The sequence below is a fragment of the Pecten maximus genome, chromosome 17, assembly GCF_902652985.1.
Source record: "Pecten maximus chromosome 17, xPecMax1.1, whole genome shotgun sequence".
NCBI classification, from domain to species: Eukaryota; Metazoa; Mollusca; class Bivalvia; order Pectinida; family Pectinidae; genus Pecten; species Pecten maximus.
The window spans coordinates 1,441,856-1,448,945 of NC_047031.1; positions in this window are offsets into that span (position 1 = coordinate 1,441,856).

Consider the following 7,090-nt stretch of genomic DNA (forward strand, 5'->3'; position numbering starts at 1 on the left):
GGCTACTATGAAACATCCTACAAAGACGATGATTAGGATGTATAGACAGTTGTTTAGAAATATCTCCTCGTCTCCTGGGTTATCCGAGGAGTTTTTACCCACGGAACTTCCTCCTCCACTCGACGCGACGGCACCGGACACCATTTTGGATTATTTCTTCACAGAAATGTCAGAAATTTGTATTTCTAAATTTGACGATATATTCAAAGTTTGAAAGGTTTAAGATAAAACCCGCTTTCAGAAAATCTGTCCACAGAAACCCACTAGTGATATATCTCCTATATACATGAAGTCGTTAATAAATATATAATAAAAGTTTCCGATATGTTCAGCTCTTCTTTAAAACCTCATTCGAATGTTAAGTTCACGATTCCTCATTCACAAAAATATCTTGATGGAAAGTCGTTCAGTTTCGGAGAGGAATATAAATGTTCTTCAAGGCAAAATTATATAAAATCCCGGCCATCCGTCTTGTGCTAAATTGTCTCTAATTTAATTCTTAACTTGGCGAGATTGGATCTATTGTCTTGTACAACAGTTCCGGTATTTTGCACTCAAAGGTAATTTATTATTTTTTTTAATCATTCAGTATTGTTAAAAACTACGCACGCGCACTGCGCGAGACAATACACACTTTCCAACAATATAGACAAGAACAATGATAAATTGTCCGAATCAACATTTATAATTAACACCTGATATTAATTAGATTCCGAGTAGCAATTAGATTTTAATTGTCAGTATCTTCAATAGACATTACGAAGAACAATGGGCACTGATTGGGACATGCGCAGATCCAAGATTTTAAACGAGTTAATCGCACCAGCCAGCCGACGTCTTCCAAAGTTTCAAACCGTTGTTATTTCAAATAACAGTTGCGAATATGATAATTTAGATATTTGAGCATTGAGATAGGCTTCTTATTTTAAATGTAAAACAATACGGGACATCGAATTTCGTAACACGTCATCTCTTTCGCGTTTACCCTACAGGTATAATGTGTAAGGTAGCATATAACCTTAACTCTAACACAAATCACAGGTATAATATGTAAGGTAGCATATAACCTTAACTCTAACATAAACCACAGGTATAATGTGTAAGGTAGCATATAACCTTAACTCTAACAAAAATCACAGGTATAATATGCAAGGTAGCATATACCCTTAACTCTAACAAAAATTACAGCTATAATATGTAAGGTAGCATATAACCTTAACTCTAACACAAATCACAGGTATAATATGCAAGGTAGCATATAACCTTAACTCTAACACAAATCACAGGTATAATATGTAAGGTAGCATATAACCTTAACTCTAACACAGACCACAGGTATAATATGTAAGGTAGCATATAACTTTCTGGTTGTACCCTTGGGCAAGACACTTTACCCTGATAGATTTGGCCGCCCGTGTTTTGCTCAGTGAGGTAGTCACCAACTACTACAAGGAGACCTCGCCTCAAAATGACCCTTGCTGTTAACGGGGCGATAAACCATTACGTCACCAGAAAGGGCATTTCGTCCCAATTTCCGGAAACATCGCACTACCTCCGTACCGACGGAGAGTTGTTCCACAACGTGGCAGCAATCTTACCGTAATCCAATAACCGCCAGATCTATATAAATATAACTTATATATAACGTATGTCTACAACTGAGGTAAGTTCTATGTATACAAGTCTACTTCAAAGAGAATTTTCTCAGCAATAATGATTGATTACAGCGCCATTATGAATTATAGATAGGTATGAGCTGATATATCCGCCATTATGACTAACATTGATTTCTTTAAATCTAAAGGTTTTATTTTTAAAGCTGCAATCCACACCTTAGTAATAACGAAACCAATGCATGTATTTAACCAATAAAGCAGATCTCTATTCTATACAGGAGATATTTTCACTAAAATCATCAACAATTCTCAGATAACTGGATATATATACACTAAAGGATCCGAAATCAATTACGGTGTGTTTATAACAATCCGTCTCCTTTAAATGTTTGAGTATTCTACATACTCCGTTATAATCATCGCGAATTTTAATGATTTTCTGTTCTTATTTTAATTTTTTGATTAACTTCATTTGTCTATCTATTTTTTATGCAATCACGTTTTTCTTGTTTAAGCTTTGTATTCGATATTTCTTACCTTAACCTGAATTAAGAAAGACAATTTTGATCGGGATCTTGCACGCGCTTAACCTCAACTAACGACCTCCCATTGGACATCTCACTCAGTCAAATGGTACTACAAATTGTATTATGCGAAATAACAAAGTTAAACCTGTAAATATTTCGTTGAGTCTGATTTAACTTCTGATCGATAGACTGAGATTCACACACACTATAACATGACCTATATATAAATCCTGTATATGAGGAGTTTTACTTTTCCCGTATTTATATATAATAAATGTGTTACAAGCCATCGTCTCCATGGGGACATCATTTTTCACAGCCTCCACATCTCTCGGTAGACCTCCTTTATTAGTATAAAGCCTTGTCAATCCATGTCGTCTTTCTCGCCAGCGTATTGACCATATACAAGATGGCGGCGAACCAGAGACAAGAGGAAATGCAGAGAAATCTAACGATAATTTGTGATTTTTTCGGTCTGGTGGATTGCAATAAGAAAGTTAATTCGTGGCAAGATTTGGAATATATTCGATATTCCAGGAATTGGTCGAGACATCGTAATGTTATTATCGACCCTGTACAGATATTTTTCACCAACCATCATCCATTGGATGTGTTCCGAAGTTATAACAATGTAAACAAAAAATATCATTAATAAAAAATAGTATAAACTCTTTGTTTACACGGTTGTTTTGTTGAGAGGAATGAACGTATAAAAGTATACATCATAATTTGCAATGCTCTTGATATGATAAAAAATGATCAGGAAGACGAGGAGGAGGAGGACCAGGAGGAGGAGGACGACGAGGAGGAGGACGAGAAGGACGAGGAGGAGGAGGAGGACGACGAGGACCAGGAGGAGGAGGACAACGAGGACGACGAGGAGGACAACGAGGAGGAGGAGGAGGACGACGAGGAGGAGGACGAGGACCAGGAGGAGGAGGACGACGAGGAGGAGGACAACGGGGAGGTTGTTGTTGTTTTCACCACGAAAAAGAAATATCGTTAAAGAAGATAAACGGCATAGTTTTAATGCTGGTGGTTGTAATGTACAACTGCTGGTGAAATAGATTAACGAACTAATGCGTTTCAGCACGGATAACAATATTATATCAGTTTGAATCATTTTTGGTGATAATAAGACTGCATTTGAATTAGGAATATAATTTCATTAATGTGTCATTTGAATAGATACATCCACTTATTCAGCTTGAATTCAATCTTATCTGCATTTTGCATTTACCGCTACATTGACCAATCAAATAATTCATCTTGACCAGTAACGCCACCTGTCGCGTCATATCCGGGACCAAAAGAATATTATACGGCTATGCCGAAAAACGTGGAAATGTTTATATATTTGCAAACTTAAGAGTATGTTTTTATACCTTGAATAATGTCATATTGCTCGTAGATTTCCCGATACACGTGACCAGTATCCCAGGTCGTGGTGACAGTAGGGGAGACGTTGTCTTCTCAGTCAATACGACGAGAGATCAGTATCTCAGACGTCACGTCCGGGACTCACAGCTCTCCTGTAGGAGGGGAATGGTACACGGGACTCACAGCTCTACTGTAGGAGGGGAAAGGTACACGGGACTCACAGCTCTACTGTAGGAGGGGAAAGGTACACGGGACTCACAGCTCTACTGTAGGAGGGGAAAGGTACACGGGACTCACAGCTCTACTGTAGGAGGGGAAAGGTACACGGGACTCACAGCTCTACTGTAGGAGGGGGAAGGTACACGGGACTCACAGCTCTACTGTAGGAGGGGAATGGTACACGGGACTCACAGCTCTACTGTAGGAGGGGGGAGGTACACGGGACTCACAGCTCTACTGTAGGAGGGGAATGGTACACGGGACTCACAGCTCTACTGTAGGAGGGGAAAGGTACACGGGACTCACAGCTCTACTGTAGGAGGGGAAAGGTACACGGGACTCACAGCTCTACTGTAGGAGGGGAAGGTACACGGGACTCACAGCTCTACTGTAGGAGGGGAAAGGTACACGGGACTCACAGCTCTACTGTAGGAGGGGAAAGGTACACGGGACTCACAGCTCTACTGTAGGAGGGGAAAGGTACACGGGACTCACAGCTCTACTGTAGGAGGGGAAAGGTACACGGGACTCACAGCTCTACTGTAGGAGGGGAAAGGTACACGGGACTCACAGCTCTACTGTAGGAGGGGAAAGGTACACGGGACTCACAGCTCTACTGTAGGAGGGGAAAGGTACACGGGACTCACAGCTCTACTGTAGGAGGGGAAAGGTACACGGGACTCACAGCTCTACTGTAGGAGGGGAAAGGTACACGGGACTCACAGCTCTACTGTAGGAGGGGAAAGGTACACGGGACTCACAGCTCTACTGTAGGAGGGGAAAGGTACACGGGACTCACAGCTCTACTGTAGGAGGGGAAAGGTACACGGGACTCACAGCTCTACTGTAGGAGGGGAAAGGTACACGGGACTCACAGCTCTACTGTAGGAGGGGAAAGGTACACGGGACTCACAGCTCTACTGTAGGAGGGGAAAGGTACACGGGACTCACAGCTCTACTGTAGGAGGGGAAAGGTACACGGGACTCACAGCTCTACTGTAGGAGGGGAAAGGTACACGGGACTCACAGCTCTACTGTAGGAGGGGAAAGGTACACGGGACTCACAGCTCTACTGTAGGAGGGGAAAGGTACACGGGACTCACAGCTCTACTGTAGGAGGGGAAAGGTACACGGGACTCACAGCTCTACTGTAGGAGGGGAAAGGTACACGGGACTCACAGCTCTACTGTAGGAGGGGAAAGGTACACGGGACTCACAGCTCTACTGTAGGAGGGGAAAGGTACACGGGACTCACAGCTCTACTGTAGGAGGGGAAAGGTACACGGGACTCACAGCTCTACTGTAGGAGGGGAAAGGTACACGGGACTCACAGCTCTACTGTAGGAGGGGGAAGGTACACGGGACTCACAGCTCTACTGTAGGAGGGGAAAGGTACACGGGACTCACAGCTCTACTGTAGGAGGGGAAAGGTACACGGGACTCACAGCTCTACTGTAGGAGGGGAAAGGTACACGGGACTCACAGCTCTACTGTAGGAGGGGAAGGTACACGGGACTCACAGCTCTACTGTAGGAGGGGAAAGGTACACGGACTCACAGCTCTACTGTAGGAGGGGAAAGGTACACGGGACTCACAGCTCTACTGTAGGAGGGGAAAGGTACACGGGACTCACAGCTCTACTGTAGGAGGGGAAAGGTACACGGGACTCACAGCTCTACTGTAGGAGGGGAAAGGTACACGGGACTCACAGCTCTACTGTAGGAGGGGAAAGGTACACGGGACTCACAGCTCTACTGTAGGAGGGGAAAGGTACACGGGACTCACAGCTCTACTGTAGGAGGGGAAAGGTACACGGGACTCACAGCTCTACTGTAGGAGGGGAAAGGTACACGGGACTCACAGCTCTACTGTAGGAGGGGAAAGGTACACGGGACTCACAGCTCTACTGTAGGAGGGGAAAGGTACACGGGACTCACAGCTCTACTGTAGGAGGGGAAAGGTACACGGGACTCACAGCTCTACTGTAGGAGGGGAAAGGTACACGGGACTCACAGCTCTACTGTAGGAGGGGAAAGGTACACGGGACTCACAGCTATACTGTAGGAGGGGAAAGGTACACGGGACTCACAGCTCTACTGTAGGAGGGGAATGGTACACGGGACTCACAGCTCTACTGTAGGAGGGGAATGGTACACGGGACTCACAGCTCTACTGTAGGAGGGGGAAAGGTACACGGGACTCACAGCTCTACTGTAGGAGGGGAAAGGTACACGGGACTCACAGCTCTACTGTAGGAGGGGAAAGGTACACGGGACTCACAGCTCTACTGTAGGAGGGGAAATGGTACACGGGACTCACAGCTCTACTGTAGGAGGGGAAAGGTACACGGGACTCACAGCTCTACTGTAGGAGGGGAAAGGTACACGGGACTCACAGCTCTACTGTAGGAGGGGAAAGGTACACGGGACTCACAGCTCTACTGTAGGAGGGGAAAGGTACACGGGACTCACAGCTCTACTGTAGGAGGGGAAGGTACACGGGACTCACAGCTATACTGTAGGAGGGGAAAGGTACACGGGACTCACAGCTCTACTGTAGGAGGGGAAAGGTACACGGGACTCACAGCTCTACTGTAGGAGGGGAAAGGTACACGGGACTCACAGCTCTACTGTAGGAGGGGAAAGGTACACGGGACTCACAGCTCTACTGTAGGAGGGGAAAGGTACACGGGACTCACAGCTCTACTGTAGGAGGGGAAAGGTACACGGGACTCACAGCTATACTGTAGGAGGGGAAAGGTACACGGGACTCACAGCTCTACTGTAGGAGGGGAATGGTACACGGGACTCACAGCTCTACTGTAGGAGGGGAAAGGTACACGGGACTCACAGCTCTACTGTAGGAGGGGAAAGGTACACGGGACTCACAGCTCTACTGTAGGAGGGGAAAGGTACACGGGACTCACAGCTCTACTGTAGGAGGGGAAAGGTACACGGGACTCACAGCTCTACTGTAGGAGGGGAAAGGGGGGAAAGGGGGGAAGTTCCAGGGGGGGGGGGGGGGGGCCCCCCGGGGGGGGAAAGGGAACGGGTTAAAGGGGGGGAAAAAGGGGGCCCCAACCCCCGGGGGAAAAAGGGGGGGGCCCCCTTTGTAGGGGGAAAAAAGGTGGGACCCCCGGGGGGGGGGAAAAAACCCCACACTTCTGTGGGGGGGGGGGGGACACTTTTTTAAAAGGGGGGGGGGGGGGACTCAAGGCAACTGTGGGGGGGGAGGGTCCCTAAGGGGGGGGGGGAAAAAAGGGGGCCGGGAAAGACAAAGGGGGTTGGGGGGACTCCCCCCCTTTAAGGGAAAGGGGAAAAAGTTAAAAAGGGGGGGGGGGGCCATCAA